Genomic DNA, 24,489 nt, shown 5'->3' on the forward strand with positions numbered 1-24,489 from the left:
CCTTGGAATTCTCCTGTATTTGTTATAAAAAAAAAAAAATCTGGTAAATGGAGAATGGTAACAGACCTTAGAGCAATTAACAAAGTAATTCAGCCAATGGGCTCTTTACAATCTGGAATTCCTTTACCTACTCTGTTACCAAAAGGCTGGCCTCTCATAGTTATTGATTTAAAAGACTGTTTCTTTTCAATACCCTTACAAGAAAAAGACAGAGAAAGATTTGCTTTCACAGTGCCTACTTATAATAATTCTCAACCGGTTAAAAGATTTCAATGGAGGGTTCTCCCACAGGGAATGTTGAATAGCCCAACTTTGTGCCAATATTTTGTAAAACAGCCATTAGAAGTGGTATGTAAAAAATTTCCTAAATCTATAATTTATCATTATATGGATGACATTTTATTAGCTGATTCAAATACAGATACTTTAGAAAGAATGTTTGAAAAAGTAAAGAAAATTTTGCCTTGCTGGGGATTACAAATTGCTTTAGAAAAGGTACAAAGAGGAGATTCTATTAATTATTTAGGATATAAAATAGAACTTCAAAAAATTAGACCTCAAAAAGTGCAAATTAGGAGAGATCGACTACAGACTCTTAATGACTTTCAAAGATTATTTGGAGACATTTCTCATCTAAGAACTATTGTTGGGGTAAAAAATGATGAACTGAATAATTTGTTTAAAACCTTAGAAGGTGATAAGGACTTAAATAGTCCAAGAGAATTATCACCTGAAGCTGAGAAAGAATTGGCCTTGGTAGAAAAGAAAGTACATGAAGGGCACGTAGATCGTATTGATCCAAAGCTGGGTTGCATTTTGGTTATTTTACCTTCTAGGCATTCCCCAACAGGAATATTAATGCAAAGGGAAGATATTATATTGGAATGGATATTTTTACCAAATAAACCAAATAAAAAATTAAAAACTTATGTGGAAAAAATCTCTGACTTGATTTGGAAAGGAAAATTGAGACTTCGTCAATTAGCAGGAATAGACCCAGCAGAAATTGTCGTACCTTTAACTAAGGAGGACATTGAAAAATTATGGATAGAAAATGAAGCTTGGCAAAAAGCTTGTAGTAATTTTTTGGGAGAAATTAACAGCAAATATCCCAAAAGCAATAGAATTGATCTTATAAAGAGAGCTGATTGGATCTTGCCTCGAATTGTGAGGAAAAAACCCATATCTGGAGTTCGTACATTTTATACAGATGCCAACAAACAAGGAAAGGCAGGTTACAAATCAGAAAATTTAAGTAAAGTGGTTCAAAGTCCTTATAATTCAGTTCAAAAATCAGAATTGTATGCTATTCTGTTGGTATTAATGGATTTTTCAGAACCTCTCAATATAGTAACTGACTCTCAGTATGCTGAAAGAGTAGTATTACATATTGAGACTGCAGAATTTATCCACGATGCTTCAGAATTAACTTCATTATTTATTCAGTTACAAGATACAATCAGAAAAAGGAGTCATCCTTTATATATAACTCACATCCGATCCCATACTGGTCTGCCAGGCCCTCTAGCACAAGGCAATGATGAGATTGATAAATTATTGATAGGAAATGTGCTGGAGGCCTCAGAATTTCATAAAAAACATCATGTAAATAGTAAAGGTTTAAAAAAGGATTTTTCCATAACCTGGCAACAAGCCAAAGAAATAGTAAAGAAATGTCCTACTTGTTCCTTCTACAATCAAACACCATTACCAGCAGGATGTAACCCAAAGGGTACTCAGAGGAATGAAATCTGGCAGATGGACGTGTTTCACTTTGCAGAATTTGGAAAACTGAAATATGTACACCACACTATCGATACTTATTCAGGATTTCAATGGGCAACTGCTTTGAGTTCTGAAAAAGCTGATTCTGTAATCACTCATTTGCTAGAAGTTATGGCCATTATGGGTATACCTGCACAAATCAAAACTGATAATGCTCCATCATATGTCTCTGTTAAAATGAAACAGTTTTTTGCTTATTATAATATAAACCATGTTACAGGTATACCACATAATCCTACAGGTCAAGCAGTTATAGAAAGATCAAACAGAACTCTAAAGGAGATGCTAAATAAACAAAAAGGAGTAACAAAAACCCCCAGAAATAGACTACATAATGCTCTATTAACTTTGAATTTTCTCAATGCCAATGAGAAAGGAACAACAGCTGCAGAGAGACATTGGATAATAGAAAAAACTACAGAATTAAATCAACCTATATACTTTAAGGATGTGCTGACCTCAGAATGGAAACCAGGGTATGTGTTACATTGGGGACGAGGTTTTGCTTTTATTTCTACAGGAGAAGATAAGCTGTGGGTACCATCAAAATTGATAAAGGTTCGATTTGAACAAGAGAGACCTCTTAATTAGAGGAGGTGATAGTTCATCAACTATCGTAAACATCCAATTTAAACTAACTTGCACCAGTAACACATGCCTTTTCATTTAATCAGATAACTTGTCAAAAAGGAACATCCCCAAAAAACCTTGGGGAAAGGTTTTTGTTTTTGTCTTTTAGGAGAATGAAGGTTAACGAATTTGAAGAACACTGGACAAATGAGATAACTGAAGAAAAGGAACAAATCATCTATCCTAAGAAACAGAGTGAAATGGCGTATGGATATGTTATCTAAAAAAAATTTTATGTCTTCCTAAATGTTTGTTTCTGCTTTTCTTTAAAGATTTAACACTATTTAACTTCTAATAGTCCCAGTTCAATTAAAATTTAAAGCTGACTTTCGAGTTGGAGAATGGCTCTCTCCTTCTTTAAACTCAAGCATGTTGTTAAAAGGAAAATGCAAACTCCCTGTATCATGCCAGAAGAAAAGAGCCATCTTCTGCTATGGGACAGGAGAAAAGCCAAATTAATTAAGGGACTATTCTATTACGAATCTCAACTCTTTGATTCTATTCTGATTCTTTAAACTTTTCTTAAAGTATGAATTTTATATCAAAATTTACAAGATCAATATATATAGATATATATACATTTTAAACTTTGTTAAGATATAAATGGTCATATAGAGTACTAACTAATTCTAAAAAGTCGAATATATAGTCTTTGTGTTCGAGTCTCTTATCAGTTTTTTGCAGGAAATCACGGTTAGGCCTAACATCAACTGAAGTCTCCAGGAAGAAGATGGGACCCCACAACAACAACAATTCCACGTGGACAATAATAACATCACTAAGCTGACAAACATCATCTACAGATCAGCTTTGAACTACAAAGTGCTCAGAGCAATTTTGAGAAGAGCTAGCTGAGATGATCCAGTCTCAAAGACTACTTGAATAAGGATTTGAGATAAACCCTGAATTTTGGCATTATACACAGACTGGATAACGAAGGATATATTTACCTTTCCTAGAATTTGACAATTAACCTAAAATTTTTCTTTCAGGATAAAGATACCTTCGCCCATACCCAGCAGGAAGCAATTTCAAGAATACGACGCCCACATTCCCAAAGAGGTGGTGTGGGGTGGTTGGTTTTTTTTTGGTCTTTTAATGGGTTTTGGGTCTGGGATAATTTTCATTGATTAGGGGGGTTGGTTACAAGTTGTTGTCAAGGGTTAGGAAAAAGGCTAAGCAAAGGAGATTAGATTTAAGGTTCTTATAAAAAAAAAAAGAAAGAAAAGAAAAATGTAAATACTTTACATTGGATTGGATTGTTTTATATTGTATACAAATTATATATATTGAAATTGATATTGTTAGAAAATGTTATATATATTTTTCTAATTGTACCGTTCATCTAACAATGTAATGCAATTTTCTGATCCTTGAATGTTATTACCAACTATTAGGATATAAAGAAATGAAAGTTAGTAGTTAGATATTATAATAGAACTTGTAGTTATATTAGGTATGTTTTCAAGATTGAGTAGATATATTTTAGATAGACAGGTTATATTCAAACCCTTCAGAGATCTACAGAATATGGCATTTAAAATGTTTTAATAACTTAGAAAATTTTTCTTTTTTGTTATGACTATGAGACATGTCGGCTCCTGGCAGTACCAATCTACTTCAGAGAAAATATGGGCATTGAAGAAACTGCATATGGAGTTAACTTTCATTGTGGCAAAAGTTAGCCACTGGACAACAAAGTATCCTCGAATCAACAGGACAAAATGGACAGACAGGACATAAAACAAAGGATTACTGATTCTTGCCAAAACAAGTGTGGTTATGGCTTTATCAAAAGGCATTCTTCAGAGGCCAGGACAATATGGCACCATCCCTGAAGTGGCCTTCGCAATTCGAAAAAGGTACAGTGCCCTTTTCTTCGAAGGCAGCTGAACAGGCAGTGGGCCGATGGCCTCTGATGTGCAATGGAACAGCAGCTGAAACAGTTATTCTTGAAGAGTAACTAAGCTCACACCTCGCAATAGTAAACTGGCATTTGATAGAGGAATATGGAGAAGAATGGGATGCTGAGATGAAGCCATATATACACAGCCAAGAAGAATGGACAGCTGAATTAAAAAACCATCAACAATTTCCAGAATTTAAAATCCTGAATCATGACATGACACTAGTGGAATTCAGGTGTTTCTGGTACATGGACTACTCTCACTCAATGTGAGGTTGAACTGTTGACCTTGTGTACATCCTACTTCACAAATGAGTCTGTCAGATATGCTAAGCCTATAGGCTGAAGATGATGCCCCAGCACTTCGGAGAAACCTCAGGTGACTGTCCAGACAGCTGTCTGTTTCTGTCAACTCACAAATTTTTTGGAAGTTGCTTATGTGCACTTCCTGTTTTTATTTTTGTTAGCTAATATTATTTCCTTCTTGGGTCTCTGAGGGAGTTGAAGATTAGTTAGTTATAGTTGAAGTTTAGTTAGTTATAGTTGAAGATTAATTAGGATACATTTTGGACTTACCAAAATAGGATAGATAATGAAATTATTTTCTCTGAATTTGTCAAATACAAATGGACTAGACATTGTTTAGGTATTTATTACTTGTATATATTGTATATAGTTATTGTCCTTTTGTATATAGTTTTTCTTATATTAGTTATAAGCTTTTTCTTTTTTTTCCTTTTTATTAAAATAGAAAAGGGGAAATATGGTGATATTTTATTTGTATTAAAATATTATTTGTGCCGGGCGGTGGTGGCGCACGCCTTTAATCCCAGCACTCGGGAGGCAGAGCCAGGCGGATCTCTGTGAGTTCGAGGCCAGCCTGGTCTCCAAAGCGAATTCCAGGAAAGGCGCAAAGCTACACAGAGAAACCCTGTCTCGAAAAAACAAAAAAAAAACCAAAAAATATATTATTTGTATGTTAATAAATAAAGTTGCCCGGGGGTCAGAGCTATTAGCAAGCCATAGGAAAGCAGGGCAGTGGTAGCGTACACTTGTAATTCCAGCACTTGGTAGGCAGAGCTGGGTAAGTCTCTGTGTGTTCAGGGATACAGCCATTATTGGATACACATGCCTTTAATCTTAATACCAATCATGGAAAACCTGGAGGCCTATACAGACAGGCTGTGAGGAGGCGGTCATGTGGTTGGGTTTACAACCAATGAGAAGGCAGGACAGGACCTCTATATAAAGACTTTAACACAGGGATAGCTCTGGTTCGGAGAGGTAGGACCACCGCAGGAGGAAGGGTAAGGTTTTAGCTCTTAGCTCTGACCTCTTGGCTTTCTTCTTTGCATTGGTTCTGTGTTTATTATTTAATAAGAAGGTTGGATACATCTACACCCTTCCACTACAGTGGGGATATGAGCTTATGGAGCAACATTTCACCTTCAAAACTACACACTATTAAACAACAGCTGACCAACTCTACTCTTGGCTTTGATTTTTCATTTTGATGATTGTTTTTTGGTAGCGGTAGATGGTTGGTTGGCTTTGAGACAGTCTCACATTGGAGCGCTAACTGGTGTCAAGCTCACTATGTAGCCCAGGCTTGCCTCAAACTCGAAGGTACTGTACCTCAGTCTCCTAAGTTTGGGAGAAGTGTGAGTTACCACACCCGGGTCCTCTATCCAACTCTTATGGACACAGCAAGTCCTACTTTTCATCTCTGTGAACTTTCCTACCCTCGATACTTCACATGAGGAGATCACAAGCTAGTCATCCTTTTGTCTTATTTCCTGTAGAACAATGTCACGTTGTGTTGAGTTTCACTCCTGATACCATGTGTCTGAATGGCGCTCCTCTTGAAGGCTGAGTCCACTATATGTCCACTACATTTTGTTGGTCTGTCATCAGCATTTGGGTAGTTGTTCCTTTGACTGTGGTCTTCCTGTAACCTAATGTGAAAGTGAAATTTCAAATCACAAATCCAGCCCCTACTTGGGAAAGGTGAGAAAGAGTACCAGAAATACCGTGAACAAGATGTCAAGTCAATAACAGGATATGCAGAGTTATTATAATAATTGCACACAACTCTTTCCACAGTGAGGACTTACCACTCACTGTCCTTCATTCTTTGGATGATTTATAAAATTCTGTGTTTTCAGATCTTTTTAGGGAGTATGCCTGGAGTAGTTCCAAGGAGAACACAGGACTGAAAACGGAAAAGCAGAAAAACCACCCGCCTTGTAAATAAACATTGCCATAACAGGCTTTATTTTGGTACATCAAGTATCCCAGATACAACCCTGATGGTCATATGCTGTACCTGGGCCTGGGGTTGCCCGCAGGAAGAGAGAAAGCTGACCTGCCACATGTTCCATTTTCCTGCATGTGGGTACCACCTCAGGTGGGGCTGTGGCTGTAGCATGCGTGGTTGGAGCATATGTGGCTGTAGCACGTGTGGTTGGAACATGAGTGGCTGGTTGGAGCATGTGTGGCTGGAGCATGTGTGGCTGGAGCATGCGTGGCTGCAGCATGCGTGGCTGCAGCATGCGTGGCTGCAGCATGCATGGCTGCAGCATGCGTGGCTACAGCATGCGTGGCTGCAACATGCGTGGCTGTAGCATGTGTGGTTTGAGAACATGCACGGCCATTCCTTGTGGAGTCTGTATGTATGTGGACCCCACCGAGGTGCTCGCCTGTGATAAGAAAAGTAACAACAAAACAGAATGCTCCCCACGCTAGCGTCCTTCTCATCTGTTCTGTGGCCCCTCCCACTGCTTTTGTCACGGACAGTGCGGAAAGCTGGCTCCTTTGCCTTCCTATTAGTTGATCACAGGAGTTCGGTTTTCTGTTTTGTCATGAATTTGGAAGATTTGCAAAGATGAAAGCAAGAGAAGTTTGTTTTTGTTGTTGTTTTTTCAAAACAGCAGTTACATCCTGCCGACTACGCAAGGCAGCGTGCGGGGCCATTCCGGAAGCATCTCATTGTTCTTTATTACTGAAAGGGAGGTTCATCTCCTCCTCACCCAACACATCCCTCTTCACCAGGGAACAGAGACAGGTGTAGAGGTGACTGCTGCATCCAGCCAGCATTCTGGGAAGGCTCCAGAAGATGGTTAATAATTGTTGAAACAGATATGTGGAGGCAAAAAAATAAAGTAAGTGGCTCAGTTGTGTTTCAGAACAGCAGTGGCATCATTTAGTTGAAGCGTGGGAGGGCCCGTGTTCCTCAGTTGGAGCTTTTCTCCAGTGGCCCAGATACTCAAGTGTGTCCTCTTCAGAACTGGACAGAAAGCAACCGCTCCAGTCATCAAATGTCTGGGGGACTAGCACTATTGGTACAGTGCTTGCCTAGCATGTAGGGAGCCCTGGTTTTAATCTCTAGCCCCACATAGCTTGGTGGCACATGCTATAATCTCAGTATTCTGGATGAAGGAGGAGTTGGGGGCGGGTCAGAAGTTTGAGATCATTCAGAACTACATAGTGAAGTCAACGCCAGCCTAGGCTACACGAGACCCTCTTTCTCTCTCATCCATCTGTCTGTTTCTTCCACCTCTCTCTCTCTCCCCAATAGAAATGTCATTGGTTCACCAAATTGTACATTGCTGCAATCATTACTCTGGTCTGTTGCAAGTTCTGGAGTGAGTAGACGTGTGTGTTTTGTCATCCCAGGAAACATCCTTCACCCAGCAGGCCTGTAGCCGTAGAACCCAAACCTCCTAGCCAGAAATGGATGCTGCTATCCAACCAGCATCCTTCCAGACCCCAGAGGGTCCCTGCTGCTCCAAGGTAAGAGGGGTCTGTGTGTGGACAGAGTGTAGCTCTGTTTGGAAGGTGAGAAGCATGATTCATTACGTGCGCGCTGCAGTTGGACTGTGTCACATGACTCCCACTTTGCTTCTCACACCAGGCACGACTGTGACAGTTCTGCTCTCCTCCCCTGGCTCAGTTCAAAGCTTGACAAAGGGTGCAGGAATTCCCAGCGAGGCAAGTACAGGCAGTCAGCTCTCTAGAGATGGGCTCATGAGGAGGACCCTGGTGACTCCTTGGATCGTTGGGGAAGTAGGCCATGGGGAAAGAGCACCCCTAGAAGGGCATCGTCATGTTCCAAGCTTTGACCGTGTATACAGCTTGTTAGGAAGGACATAGACAGAAGCTTCCAGCATGGCAAGTATTCAGTGTGAGACAGGGGATGAAATGGATACAAGATGCAAACAGCAGGTGGGAATAGATGCGTTGCACAGGGAGAGGATGTTTGAGGGATATTGTGGGATATTAATTCTCAGATCCCGGGGATTCAGTTTTTTGGTGAGAGCAAGGACGTGCTCCCGAATCCATCCCAGGCGCCTAACAAATGCCGTGGCTCCATCTGCTTAGTGGCTAAAAACACAGGAGGTGGCAAAGGCAGACTGGAGTGCTTTTTGATGATGTTTTCCTCCCTAATCTCTATTTCCTCAGGAGTTCTCGCAAGCTGTCATGTGTGGGCAAGGTCAGGGAATTTGATGTCTCTCAAGTGACACTTCTCCAGGGCAAGGCTACTCCCAAGGGCAAGACAGTGTTAGCCTAGTGTCTTGGGGGATAATTTACACTTTGCTAGGGGCTGCAAAGAAGCAGCAGAGGCGGTAGGTCCTTGGTATCTAAAGAAATTCTTCTAACAGTCAGGCCTGAAGAGAAGTGGTTTCTGAAACCACTGATGACGGACACGTCTATGTAATGTTGTTCACAGAGAGAAAGGGCAAATTCTTGCATAGTCACACTGGTTTCATTATAACTTCAAAAATCATCAGACAGATAACCAGTTTAGTGCTCTGAATCCCAAGTTCCTCATAGATAGTTTAAGGATTCCCTTGGACAACAACCAAGGGGTTCATTGCCCGAGTCACTTTCTCTCCTAGTTAAACAACTTACTGTCACCTAAACAAGTTTCCTGAATCCCCAATAAGAAGCATGTTACGACCGTCTCCCCTATGACCCAGATAGCTTGAGGTAGCTTGAGCTTGCCAGGACTTTGCCTTAACCCAGCACCGAGCATCTCTTGGAGCAATCTGAGAAAGCTAACTTCACCATGCCTCTTTCTACTGTCCCTGGACAACCTTCACAGTCTCGTGAATTCAACCACTGCCCATAGTGTGGTAACCTCCAAAAGCACATGCATGGCCCCAAACTTTCTTCTAAACTTGTAGCTGGAAGTTTTCCTGTGTCCTGCCCGGTCCTGTGGTCCCACAGCCACTTATAAAATAATCACTCAGAGGCTTATATTAATTACCAATTGCATGGCCTACTGCCGGCTTCTTCCTAGCCAGCTCTTATAACTTAAGTTAATCCATTTCTATAAACCTATACTTTGCCATGTGGATTGTGGCTTACCGATACTTTACATCTTGCTTCTCCTGGTGGTGGCTAGCAGCGCCTGCCCCACTCTCCTTTCTTCTCTCACTATTTCTCTTGGATTTCCCCACCTGGCTCCATCCTGCCCTGCCATAGGCCAGTGCAGCTTTATTTATCAACCAATCAGAGCAACACATATTCACAGCTTACAGAAAGACATCCCACAGCATGAACTTCTCAGCCTGGATGTAAAATGGGAAGCTCAAGCATGTCCTAAATGGATCCCAGCCCCTAACTTTCTCCTCTATTGTCTCGCTCTATTAGTTGGGATCACTCCTTTGCAGCTGTGAAACTGGCTATTTTTATCTCCCCATCTCTGCCCATGCTCACACAGCCAACCTATCGCCAAACTGCGGGAACTTTATGTTCTAAATGGTTGTTCTTAGAAAAATGAAGCATGCCGGATTGCGATGCCTCACACATTCAACCCCAGCACTCAGGCAAGGGAGGCCGGAGATTGTGAGCCCAAAAGCAGCCTGAGCTACACAGTAAGTCCGGGGCTAGCCTGTGCTACAGACTGAGAACTCAAAAAGGGAAATGAACAAAATAATAGCAACAATGTTTTCTCTTTCCCTCCCTATTATCATTGTTATAACCAACATCCTTACAGGGTCATTCTAGTTCATTCATAATGACCCATCTGCTTCCTCTCTTAACAGGTTTAGACAGTGCCTGGAGCTAGGTTGGTGGCAGGGATAAGAATCCCATGACATGAGAGGTTGAGGCAGGAGGATGACCAGTTCAAGACCAGCCTGAGATATATAGTATAGAATAATACCTTGTCTCACACAAACAAGGGCTAGTGATGCAGCTCAAAGGCTGAATGCTTGCCTCCTGTGCCCAGGGCACCGGAACCACAGAGAGGACTGCACCTGTGTGGTAGTGTGAATATTCTACACAGCATCTTAACATCTTGTAAACTCTCATCGTTTACAGAACTAAGTCCTTATCACCCAGCCTCTCTCTGACCTCTATCTCTACTGTTACCTCCCAGGAACCATCCCTTCCCCCTTTACACCCCAGTAAGGCCCTTTGACTCTACACACACCGTGTGCATTTCCGGCCTCATTCTCTGCTGAAGCTGCTCCTTCCGTCTGGAACACTCATCTTGTCCTTCTTCACAGGCTAATTACATCTGACTCATCTTTTAAGGCTCAGCTGAAGCATTCTCGATTCCAGGAAACCTCTTGTGAATGCTCAGAAAGGAACATGTACCATATCTTACTGTTATTCTCTCAGCATCCTGCACATCTGTTATTATCTTCTGTGCCTGTTTGTCTCACTGCGTTTCAGATTTTTTTTTCATCTATGCTCTCACATGAGATCATATGGGTTCAGGGTATTATGGCCATAGACTCATTTATACTCTCAACATGCCTAGCCTGGAACCACAGTCAACTCAAATCTTTTTTGTGCTCAATTTCTTTACCTCTATATTTTTAGACTCTGTCTTAATTTTCTATTGTCATGATAAAGCATCTTGGCTAAGACCACTTATAAAAGAAAACATTTCATTTGGGACTCACAGTCACAGAGGGTTAGAACCTGTGACCATCATGGTGGGGAGCATGGCAGCAGGCAGGCAGATGTGGTAATAGAGCATACCTTAGAGCTCACACTCTATCCACAAGCAAGAGGCAGAGGATAACCAGGAATGGCATGGGATTCTGAAAGCTCAAAGCCCACCCCCAGTGACACACCTCCTCCAAGGCCACACCTCCTAATCCTTTCCAGCAATTCTACCAACTAGAGACCAGGTATTCAAATCTACGAGCCTATGGAGGTCATTCTCATTCAAATTACTACAACCTATAAAATGATAATTCCATCAACAAATTTCTTCTACTCAAGTCTTAGGGTTTCTATTGCTGTGAAGAGACACCATGACCATGGCAACTCTTATAAAGGAAAAACATTTAATTAGGGGTAGCTTACATTTTCAGAGGTTTAGTTCATTATCATCATGGTGCAACATGTTGGCATTCAGGCAGACATGGTGCTGGAGCTGAGAGTCTTGATAGTCAGACAATAGGAAGTGGTCTGAGACACTGGGCAGTTATCTTGAGCATATATGAGACCCCAAAGCCCGCCTGCAGAATGACACACTTCCCTTAACAAGACAATACGTAGTCCACCAAATGCACATCTTCCTAATAGTGCCACTCCCTGTGGCGGCCATTTTCATTCAAACCACCACAACTCAATAAGATACAATAATCTCTCTAAAAATCTTCAAGGATTCTTGAATGTCCCTCATCTCTATGCAGACCAGGCTGTCCTAGAATTCACAGAAGTCTGCCTGCCTCTGCCTCCTGAATGCTTGAATTAAAGGCATACACTACCACACCCGACTCAGAAAGCCTCTTGTCTCTGGAACCCCCAATATCTGCTTCTCCCAAAACCACTGGCCTTCTGGAAAACTGATTTGTGTATCAGTTATCTCTTTAAGATAGACTTTTCCACCATGATTGACAGGTGAACTTATTCCCAGGGCTTCAGTTTGAGGATTCCATATATAATCAGTGTAGCATTAAGGAGAACACCCACAAATTAGCATCCTAGATTAGGTTAGAGGTCTACCATAGTTATTGTTAGACTAAAGGACCCCTTTGCTGATCGCTAGTTGGGAGTGAACTCTTGGCATTTCATTACCATAATTAAATATTTTTGTCCACCTGCTGAATCTATCACAAAATTGAAGGTGTAATTGGAGTTAAGACATCAATATCTATTGTGATGGCCGGTCCTCATTGTCAGCTTGACTAAATTTGGAATCCCATAAGAGACATGACTTGTGGTGTTTTGGGGTTTTTTTTGGTGTGTGTGTGTGTGTGTGTGTGTGTGTGTGTGTGTGTGTGTGTGTGTGTGTATTGGGGGGTTTCCACAGATGTTTAATTGAAGAAGGAAGACATACTTTCAACAGAGTTGGTACCATCCCGTGGACTGTGGCCCCAGATTGAATGAAAAGAGACCGAGAAACCACGTGGATGCTGGTATTCTCTGATTTCTCCTTCCTTTCCCATCCAGATGGGAGCAAGCAGCATTGTGGTGATGTATTGTGTCCCCCAATATACTGTGTCTCCCAATAAAATTTATCCAAGGATCAGAGGAAAAAACCAGCCACTATAGTAAACAGAAGTCATGCAGTGTTAGCACACACCTTTAATCCTATCACTTGGGAGGCAGGGATCTGTCTGGATCTCTGTAAGTTCAAGGCTACACTGGGAACAGAGCCAGGTGTGGTGGCACACACCTTAAATTCCAACACTAGTTAACCATGGAGGTCTGGAGGTCTGTACAGACAGACAGGAAGTGACAGAGCTGGGCAGGAAGAGGAAGTGATGTAGCTGGATAGAGAAAGCAAATCAGATGGCACAAGGCATATGGGCGTGGGTAGACAGGAAGTATCTCACTTTTGGAAGCTGAGGAATCTGTGAGGTGAGGTTAGCTGTGGTTGTTCCTATCCCTCTGATCTCTCTCAGGTTTCCACCCGTATATCTGGCTCTGTGCTTTTTTTTTTTATTTAATAAGACCGTTTAGAAATTTGTCTACACAGCATCATGCTTCTGCTGCTAAGAACCACGCATGCCATACCTCCACCACCATGATCATCTTTACCCTAGTGCACAAAGCCTTTCTCCTTTCTCAACAAGTATTTGGTCTCAGCAATAGGAGAAATAAGTAGTGCAGCTGTCTCATGAGATTTATAGTAGTTAAGTCCAAGAATTCAAAGATGAAAATGTCATAGAAACATGATGCAAACATATATAAGTCATGTATGTTGTCATAGGACATATGAAGACTAAGTACAATACATTCCCTCATGCTCAATCTCATTACAACATCTTTGAGAGGCATTATGATGGAAAAAATAAATGTAGGTGGCATTGACCATGGTTGACATCATAGCTCAGACATTTACTAAACATATCAACTATCAATCTATCCTGTTTCCTCATCTGTATGTTGGAAATCATATGTGGATACTCATATCTACTTCAGAGTATTATGAGGACAAAAGTAACTTAGAAGGATATCAGCAACTCAGACCAGTGTCTGGTGGACAGTTGCTATTTGTATAATTTAGTTATTACTATCTAAGACGTATCCATTTCTCCAGCTGTGTGAAGCTCTGTTGAACTTGACGTCTCCCGGGAACATTGTTCTTTCTCACTTCTCATTCCTGAGTGGTTCAGCACTCTTGTGGCTTCCCTTCCAAGGTGACTCTGACACAAATTCAAGTCTGGGGATCTTCGGCCTTTCCACACACCCCAAAACTCCGTTCAGTTTTGAAAAGCGTTTTATTATCTCGCATTGGCCACTTGGTTCAGTAACATCTACTGTTTCCCTAGAAGTGCAATTAATTTTTTATTCTCAATCCATATTTGTTCTCTAGGACTTTGGTTGGTATGATCTAAACTCAGACCTCTGTTTATATCCTTTTCAATTTCATGTACTAACTTCCAGTTCTGTTCCGAGTCCAGTTTTACCGTGCAATCCCTTAGGAGAGCAGTCTGCACAGATTTAATCATGAAAGCCATAGCTGAAGAGTTCCTACCTGCACTGACCGATGATGAGAACTACTTTTCCTTCATTGCAATATATTTCTTTATATGGAAGCCCATGTGTAGTGGGTAGTTGTTCCAGCTTTGACCTTGAAACACTGCCCCTAGAGTGACAGCAGGTAACTGTCACACCTGCCTACAACCTGCCCCTGGGGCTTATCTGCCCCTGGGGCGTGGCTGAGAGGGAACCCCTTAAGACTCGATGTACTACTATGTGTTGGCCCTTTCTGGATACCTCATGGTCCTGGAAGCTGGATGGGAGACCAAGCCAGAGTTTTCCACTGGATGGTACCTCATCTCTCCCGGATCCTGTAACCAACCCCTGTTGGCTGTAAGTTATCCCAGAAATAAACCTCTCTTAATTATCAGATAAATTACGTGGAATTTCCTCATTAATTACAGTTATTCCCATGAGCTTTCAAAATCATAAGGCTGGTCACATGTTCCAAAGCCAAAGCACCTGTTGAGTTTCACTCACTGTAGCCTCCCAGACTTCATCTACCTCTTTCTGAGCTGTGATCATGCCACACATTCATTCCCAGCCCCAGGCTTTAACTAGCTGCCTGACCCTTAGTCTAGAATGCTCTTGCGTCAGACCCCCTCATGGCTGCTTCTGGTCTGAAATCATGTCAGCACCAGAGCAAGGCTTCCCTTCCTAGTTCAGGCAATGTGTGTGTTTTTTTTTGTTTTGTTTTGTTTTTGAGGCTGGATCTCACTCTGAAGCTCAGCTGGCCTCTAACTCACAACAGTCCTCCTGCCTCAGCCTCTTGAGTTCTGGGGTCACAGGCATGAGTCACAACACCCAGGATTTATTTTTATTTATGTCAATAATTAGCTTCGCTCATTTAGATGTGACATTTCAGAATAGTAGAATCTCTTCTTATTCTTCAGTGCACGTAGAACATTTAGATGTGATGTTTCAGGATAGTAGAATCTCTTCTTATTCTTCAGTGCACGTAGAAGAGTACATCATTACAGGTACAATCCATAAATGGTTAATAAATGAGCAAATGTGTCAATCAATCAATCACCGACCAAAACTCACACGTACTTGCTTCTGTGTCTCAGCCACTTTGTGATGAAGCTACTCACTTATGTAGCAGCTGAAGTGCTCATGTTCTCCACAGACATGACATGTGGGCCTAGACGCTGACATGCATGTGGACTCTACAGCTGTGGCTCTTTCCTGATGCATCTGTGACAGTCTAAAGCAGGAACCATATCAACAAACATTTTCTTTGTGGACCTACACTGGTTTGTCATGGTGGTCTTTGAGCTTTCTGATCTACAGTTGGTTGGCAAGGAGTTTGTATCAAGTGCACAGGTGTTTGTTCCTTGATTCTTCCTTGAGAAATACTTTTTGGAAAACACAGTACTTGTCTACTGGTCCTCTCCTAGTTGCTGATCCTCTAGCCAGGGTCCCACACTTGGACGTTGGGCCATTAGTAGTTTGAGGCAGCATATGATGTGACTGACAGTGTCTGAGGTCCAGAGCATTGCTTCAAAAACTACAGTATGCACAAAACCCACATCTAGATCTTCCTAAAAATGCAGATTCTGATTCCAGGACTCTACAGCATCAGCAAGCACAGTGTTGCTTGCATAGACCATGTGCTTTCTCAGGAAGGCTCCAGAGCTGTGTGGTCCATGCTTAAATTCAGATGTGCCTGGGGCAAGCTATTTAAAATTTGTGGGTCTCAAGTGTTCCACCAAGGTAGAGGGGGGATGTAGATAACAACTTCCAGCTTTATAGGCGCTTAAAGCAACAATGTGCATCAGATAATCAATGTTTGCTATGATTGTCACGACTCTGGAATGTGATTCAGTCAGACCGGAGCTCATGTAATCAACATGTGCTTTCTTATCGCCTCACCCATCTCAGGTTTTACTTCCCCTTTTTAAGGGGAGTAGCTGTCCATGTCCTGTATTTTCCAATTTATTGCTTTTTGATGATAAAGATGAAAGCACACTGGGTTGGAGAACTTTTACTCATTTCTGTCACACATTAACAATTTGCCACCAACTCAACGTATATAGCTTTGTTTCTTATTTACTTTGAAATGTACTGGTCAAAGTTCTTGGCATCTTGCTGAAGTCTGATCTGCCTCAACATTATTCACTGTAGGGCATCTGTTTAAGAACAATGGAGTCAATCGGCTTTAGCTACTGTTAATATCTAGGTGATTCATTCAAACCAGGGTTTGTGGCCCCAAAGAGCAGGACCTTCCCACACTCAGGCCCTTGTCCCAGCTGAGGCAGCCCAGGTGATAGCAGGCTGGCTTCTATTACCCCTGAGGCGAGCAGGTAGGACTGGTTAGGCGGCCTATTCCCAGTCCTCGCAGAACTCAACCACACCCTTGTTTAAAGACAATTTAGAAAATTGGAATGGTGATGAATGGGATAATTGCCGGGGTGCAAATTACACCAATTTCTGCACAGTTATTGCTAAATCCCAGGGTATTTGGATTTAAAAATAAAAAATAAAAGCTTAGAGGCAGAATGTCACTCACATGCCTGATAAATCATGCGCTGGGTTCAAAAGCATAAAAATGAAAGTGATAAGCCTGAATTTCTCACATGAAAGCGCTCATAGATTAAATGATAACTTACAGATGATCTAACAACACCTAGGCCACTGGCTGGGCAGAGGCAGAGCCCAGGGCAAGTCATGCCATGTGAACTTTAAGTAGTAAGGACAAAACATCATTTGCATTCAATTAAAGAGATTATAAAATCTTCCCACATACTTTATTTGATCTTCTCAGTGCCAAGTAATCCCACAGAAAGATTTCATTCTTTCCACAGCATATGGAGGGGCAGTAACTGCTTACGCCCTCAAGTCAAGTCACATTGCCTAGCTGTGTTATCTGGTTCTTCAAGGAAACAGCTGTGGGGATGGCGTTGCGCATGTCAGGATTTGGAGGTTGAGGGGACGCCTATTGGAGAACATGAAGGAGGAAACCAGAAAAGGCGGAGAGACTCATCACCATGAGACATCTGATCCCCAGCAAAGGAGAGAAGGAGGGACGGTTAGTGTCAGAGGCTACAGTGGGATCTAAGTGAGGTTTTGAAAGGGTCAGGAGTCCTTAAGGCAAAGCTAATCAAAGAACGAACTGACCATATGCTCTTCACTGGGCCTCTACTCAGAAATGCTTCCTGTAGTTGGACACGTAGGAGTAGGAGACCGATCCGCAAGGGTCCCCATACGTCCAAGCCTTGTGTCACCATGACTACCTGTGTGTTTCTTAGCAAGCTACTCTGCTTTTTTATAGGCTCCATCTCTTCCTTTTTCTTTTTAGACAGGGTCTCACTATGTAGCTCAGGCTGGCCTCAAGCTCACAATCCTCCTGTCTCAGTCTCTGGAGCACTGGGATCACAGGTGTGCACGAACATACTCATTTATTTTTAAAATGATAATAGCAGTAACACCTACTCTGTTGTGTAGGTTGGGATAATGGAAGTATTATTGCTTTTTTCTGAGTCACTTGGGTCAACAATTTCAGAACCTGTCTAATCCATTGGCAGGAAGTATTGGCTGACTACTGGAGTAAAGGATAATGTTTCCTAATCTTACTCACTCAAAAGATGAATATTTGAAGTATTTTCCTTTTGATCTTTTAATGCATATCTGTTTTTAAAGAAAAAGTGAACAACAACCAAAAACAAAAATAAAAACAAAAAAACCAAGACACATAATAACAAAGATGTAATAGATTGGAGACAAATCTCAGATACCTATGAGCATAGACAAATGACCTAATATTTTCATGAGTGAAGTGTTAAAAGGAGAGCAAAAAGTTAGGAGCTGAAGAAGTACCAGATATAATGGATGAAAACAACTGAAATCTGGCAAAAGACACAATAGTGTCTCGATGCTGTGTTAATCTGAAATAGTAGAAGCACAAATCCACAGCCAGGTAAATTACACTCATGCTTCTGAGTAGCAAACACAAATAAAATCAAGAAGGCAGTGCAAGAAACAATACTTGTCCTGTAGGAGAAAAAGGTGCATGGGAGATCTTGGATTTCATGTCAAAACCCGTGGCCTGGGGCTGGAGAGATGGCTCAGTAGCTAAGAATACTTGTTCTCTTGCTGAGGACCCAGGTTTGATTCCCAGCACCTACATGCTGGCTCACAACTCCTGAGAGCCCCAGTTCCAGGAGATCTGACTTCTTCTGACCTCCAAGGGCACAAGGTCCACAAGTGGAACATGGACCAACACAGAGCAAAACACTCACACACATAAAAACCAGACATGGATACTGCTGCTATAACTCATGTGCTCAGAAAGCCTGATGGCTAAACATCTTAGAAACTTCGGGTAGGTTGTTCCTGCTGTTTCAGAAACTAAGACACCAGGGCACTTTCCCAATTGCCATACAAGTGAGCCAACTACATAGACCCTCAAGAGAAACGAATATAATATCATTTACAGTGTGATTCTGCACTTCCCTCTTTTTTTTTTTCCTTTTGGCTTTTCTGGAGAATCATGGGAAGAAACACACTGAAAGATCTGTTTCACCATTAGATGGAAGATGAAAAAGGATTACCTTACCCCATGAATATGTCACCCAACTCATAAATATTCATAAAAACTTAAAAAAATCTGTAATGCAAAATCCACAGAATGGCTCCCTCTGGGGCTTCTGGGCAGCCCACTCCAATTTCTCTTTGGAGTCGACATTTTGTTTTTCTTTGCTAAATAAACTATTTCTCTGGACCAAATTTTTTCTTCTAGAAGACACAAACAGAGACTCACATAACAGAAGGAAATAGTGTAATACTTTTCAAGTTTTAAAAAATGACCGATGCAGGATCCTGTACCTAGTCAGCATATTCTCTAGGAATGAAAGGAAAATCGAGACTTTCTCACATGTAGGAAAAGCTAAGAAAAATTCCTGGCAGCTAGCCTTCTATGAAAGATGTCTTGAGAAAAATCTCCATGCAGAAGGGAAATGATAAAAGATAGACCTTGAAATGTTGGGAAAGAAAAAAACCCTATGTTTAAGAGAAGCGAAAATATGATGGAAAGATTCTGTTTCTCTTGAGCTGTCTAAAATACATTTGATGGTGAAGAAAAAGTTACAGTCACGGTCTTATGTCATTCTATGTCTATGCTAAGGAAATGTCTGATTTAAAATACATAAAACGAGTTATTCAGAAGGCAGGAAGAAGCACCCTGTATTTACAGAGAGCGTTATAACCCTATTCCATGTTATAACCCTATTCCATCTAAAATCCAAGACCAACTAAAACTATATTCCTGGAAGTTGTACATGATATTTGCAAGTTGGCAAGATACAAAAATGCACACCAAATAAAAAGGGAGTCAGTTGGGTCTGTATATGTGATTCATGAACACTCAAATTAAAACTGTAACATCAGTTGTAATCTATGAAAAATAATGTACCTGGGTGTGCAAGACTCCTGTGCTGAAAATGGTAAAAATTCTAAGGGACGCTATTGAAGGGGACCTAATTAAATGGAGAGACGTGTCTTACACACTACATGATTTGGCACTGTAAAGAGTCTCCCAAGCTGAAGACTAGGTCTCATGCCATTCCTATCAAAATCCAAGTACAAGCTTTGTAGTTGGGGACAAGATTTTTTTTGTCTAAATTTTATATAGAATGGTGTAAGAACTTGAAGATTAAAAGAAGATTAAAATCAGAGGAATAATCTACTTGATGTTAAGATATCATAAGGCAAAAATAATCAAGGCTATGGTATTGGCCAACTGAAAGACACATAGATCGATGGAACAAACCAGAGAAGCCAGAAATAGAACCTTGAAAAGAGAGCTCCAGGATCTTAGGCTGCAGTGCTCATGAAGCCTCCCAAAGGACAGGTAGTGTTCTCCACAAAGGTACCAGAGAGACTGGGCACCCAAGGTAGACATTCAAACTGCTGCCAACTCTCCAGAACTCATAATACGTGAAAAATGTGCATGTAAAACAGCAACGTGTAAAACTTTCAGGAAGACACATACATAGCGGAGAATCTTCAAGATTTTGATGTAGCCAGAGTTGTCAGGCATGACATCGGAAGCCAAATCCACAGACAACAACAACAGAGAGCCAGGCAGATTGACACATTCCTGCAATCTCAGCTCTCAAAAAGTGAAGGCAGGAGGATCACAATTTCAAAGCTAGCCTGTTCTACTTAATGAGACCAGACGCTGTCTCAAAAAGAAAAAGGGGAGAAAGATAATGAATTGAACCTAACAAAAATGAAGCCTTTTGCTCTATGAAAAGCCTGTTGTGGCATGGGAAAAACAACAACATGCCAATGTGGAGAAAAATAGGTGCAAACCACTTAGCAAACAGTGGACCTGTACCTGGGATGCATAAAGAACTTTTGAAATGTAACGGCGAAACCAGCGTATGGTGCACATCTGTGGTCGCAGTTCTGAGGAGGCTGAGGTGGGAAGAGTGTTTGAAGTCAATGTTGAAGACACAGGGAGACCCTTCGCTGCCCAAAGACAGCCCTTGGAGGAAGTAATGGGGAAGAAACATCATCAGCATTTTTAAAATGATAGCGGGCTAGATCGTCGATGGTTGAACAGCTGGGAAGAAGAACAGTTTAGAATCAGTAGATCACGGAACAGCGTAGAGCGTTTTAGGACACAGCCCCTTTAGAAGCATGAGGCTGAGGGAGCTTACTTTAATTCTGGTCATAATGTAAATTTAAAGACAATCAGGCTAGGGCAGAGAGATTCAAGAAAGTCAAAGGGCATCAGAAAAAAGCATGAGTTGTGCCTTATTTATGGGCAAGAATGTTGGGACCGGAGAAATGGCTCCGTGGATAAAGTGCTGAGTTCAGATCCCAACATCCGTGTAAATCCCAGGAGTCCTGACGAACACCCATAACCCAGCACTGGGAACCGGACAGGCTGCTCCCTTAGGCTTGATGGGCAGCCAGCCTAGTGTATTGAGTGAGCTGTAGACCACTGAGAGACTCAGAATCAGTCATAACAGCAACAACAACAACAATAATAATAAATGTGAAGAGTGATAAACATTAACTTCTAGCCTTCATATACACACATATGAACGAGTGCAGACAGATACACACACACACACACACACACACACACACACACACACACACACACACACACTGCCCAGGACCCCAGGTATTTTGTGTGTCTGGGACTAGTACATACCTCTTGGAATGAGCACACGGTAGCTCACTTTATTTCACTTCCGGCTCATTTTCTCATGACATGCTCCCCTGCAAGACTGCACACCCGTTGATCCCCAGGCAGCTGGCTGCCCACCCTGGCACATATCCTATTGGTTGAGCGGTGGGGAATATATGATATAAGCTTTCTGACAAGGAAAGCCTCGGAGGGGGGTGGGGTGGGGCATGTCCGTTGGCATGGCTGTTTGCCTGCCTTTGACCCTGACAAGGATTTGAACTGCAGCTTCAGAGAGTCTGCCCCCTGCATTTTGACCAGAAGTTGCACACTTGACCTCCGGCCTCCACGGCATCTCTGACTCCAACTCCCAACTTGCTTTGATTGTCCCATACCATCTGCCGTCCCCGGGGTCTGCAAAAGCTCCCCTGCTGGCTCCCACCAGCTGTTGCCTTCTTTGTTCTCCCGTGGTCTGGCCCTGACAACTGAAACCCTTGGCCCCCATGACAACGGGGGGGGGGGGGGGGGGGGGGGGGAGGGCTCTCCACAGCGCCCAACCCCATCCTTGATCGATTGTAATAACTATTGTTATGAGCATCCATTTTTCAAGACGTTAGCCATGGTGCTGCATTCATCATCCCACTTAGTGTTCAAGGGCCAGGCGAGAAGGGTGCTATTGATCCCATTGTGGGAAATTAGGAAACTGATGTTCAGCAAAATAAAAGTAATTTCAAGTTCACGTCGCGCGGGAGGACCAGATTTGAGGCTTCCCAGTATTTTCTATTTATTGAAGAATCTTCACTCATGGCCCCAGGACATACAGGTGGATTGGGGAATAAAGTGTATTCATTGAAAAAAAAAAAGTGATTGTTTTAAGTTTTAAATATGTCCTGTCTTCAGTAGACAGAAAACTCATGGTCAGAATTTGAATTCCTTTCACTTTTACCTCTTATCTCTAACCACAGCAGCAATAGCCAGGCTCGTGTGTGTGTGTGTGTGTGTGTGTGTGTGTGTGTGTGTGTGTGTGTGTGTGTGTGTGTGTGTCTGTGTCTGTGTATGCGTGTGTCCCTGTGTGTGTTGTATGTGTCTGTGTGTGTATGTGTCTGTGTGTGTTGTATGTGTATGTGTGTGCATATGTGTGTTTGTATGTGTTCAGGCTAGAGGACAACCTCAGCTGTGGGCCTTCAGGTACTATCCAGCTGTTGTTTTTGTTTATTTGTCTGGGAATTTGTTTGTTTTTGGAGGCAGGGTCTCACTATGTAGCCCTGGCTACCCCAGAGCTTGTTATGTAGACCAGGCTGACCTTGAACTCACAGCAATTCACCTGCTGTGGCTTCCTTGGTGCTGGGATTAAAGGTGGGCACCACCCAGGTATTTGCTTTATGAGAAGGGGTCCCCCATGATGGAACTCACCAAGCAGGCTGGGCTGGCTGGAGAACACCCTCCCTCCAGGGAGTGGAGAGGATTTGCCATCTCTGCCTCCTTAGAGGGGTTGCTATCCACCACAGCCAGCTTTCCTAACACGGACCCTGGGGATTGAACCAACCCAGATCTCCAGCTCTGCAGCTGACAGTACCACGAAGCTTTGGGCAGCTGTAGGAGGCAGAAGCTGGCAGTTCTTCACCTCCATTTTGACACTCGGCTTAGGACACACGTGGGATGCCTGGCGTTTACCTGCACAATCTAAACACACTTTGGAGCTGATGCTCATGAGTTCACCTTGCCTGGTGTGGGATGGAAACATGACTGTGCGTTTCCTTCCATCACCGTGCCAATCACTTTATAATGCACCTACTGAGCATCCTAAAAACACCCTGCAGCAAGTTCTGGTTCCTCGCAGCGGAGGCCGCCGCCGGAGTCTTTCCTGGGGGTCTCTGCCCGCATTCCCTTGTCTCTTGTTCTCCCTGAGGGTCACGTTTCCAAATTTCATCTTTGCCCTGAAAGATGTTTCAAGATTGTCTTAGGCTTTTATTGCTGTAATAAAACATGGACCCATAGCAACTTGGGAAGGAAAGAGTTTATTTCAGCATGCAGCTTGCGTCCATCATAACCAGGAGCAAGAACCCGGAGGCAGGAGCCCGGAGGCAGGAGCCTGGAGGCAAGAACCTGGAGCAGGTGCTGACATGGAAACCCGGGAGAAATGCTGTATACTGGCTTGCTCAGCCTGTCTTCGTAGACATCCCAGGACCACCTGCCCTGGTTGGTACCATCCCCAGTGAGCTGTGCCCTCCCACGTCAATCATAAATCAAGAATACGCCCTACAGATGTTCTCACAGGCAGTCTAATGAAGAGGTTTTCCTTTTAAAACCCTGTGAGGAAATTGCCCCTTCCACTTCTAGTTCAGGAAATGAAGATTGGGTGATCGAATTAGTTTTCTCAGAGAAACAGAGCCATAGAAGAAATTGAAGTTGATGAATCTAAATTCAGCGTCACTTTTATGAAAGGTTAGTCTTTTTTGTTTTTTCCTTAAAAACTATACAGAAGACAGATACTCCAACCCAAGCTGTAAGCCTTGCATCGGTTCAACAGGAAGCAACCTGTCGGTGAGAACGACCCATTCCTCATCTGTACTTTGTCAATGTGAACACACAGGCATGTTCTGCTTAAAAATGAAAAATGCCTTTCATAAGAGAGCTGCTTTGTACTGCCCCTGGTCTGTTCCAGTCGACACTGATGTTGTTATTTTTCTTTTCCATCTTCAGGCTTCTAGTTTCGAATGCAACAATGACCCGAGTTCCTTGGTGTTCCCACACTGCAATTTATTCTTGGGCTTCTTCTTCCTCCTGTTTTATTTTTAAACATTTTTAGCTTTTAAAATGAATCCATGATCCAGGCCTGAGTTTTAAAATGTGGAGATCAATATCTTCCCACTGAAAAGTGTACCTTAAATTCTATAAAATTCGATAGATTGCAATGATATGCTATGCAGAAGTTTACCTTACAGGCAACTTTGAAAACAGAAAACAAAAAACAAACACTAACTTTTCTGATAAACACACCTGTTCTGACAGAGAGAAGAAAAGAAACAAAGACATAAACATTCATTTTGTAGCACCACGAATTCTTTGATCA

Source organism: Peromyscus californicus, unplaced genomic scaffold (assembly GCF_007827085.1).
Source record: "Peromyscus californicus insignis strain IS unplaced genomic scaffold, ASM782708v3 Scaffold_24__1_contigs__length_46423439, whole genome shotgun sequence".
Lineage (NCBI taxonomy): Eukaryota > Metazoa > Chordata > Mammalia > Rodentia > Cricetidae > Peromyscus > Peromyscus californicus.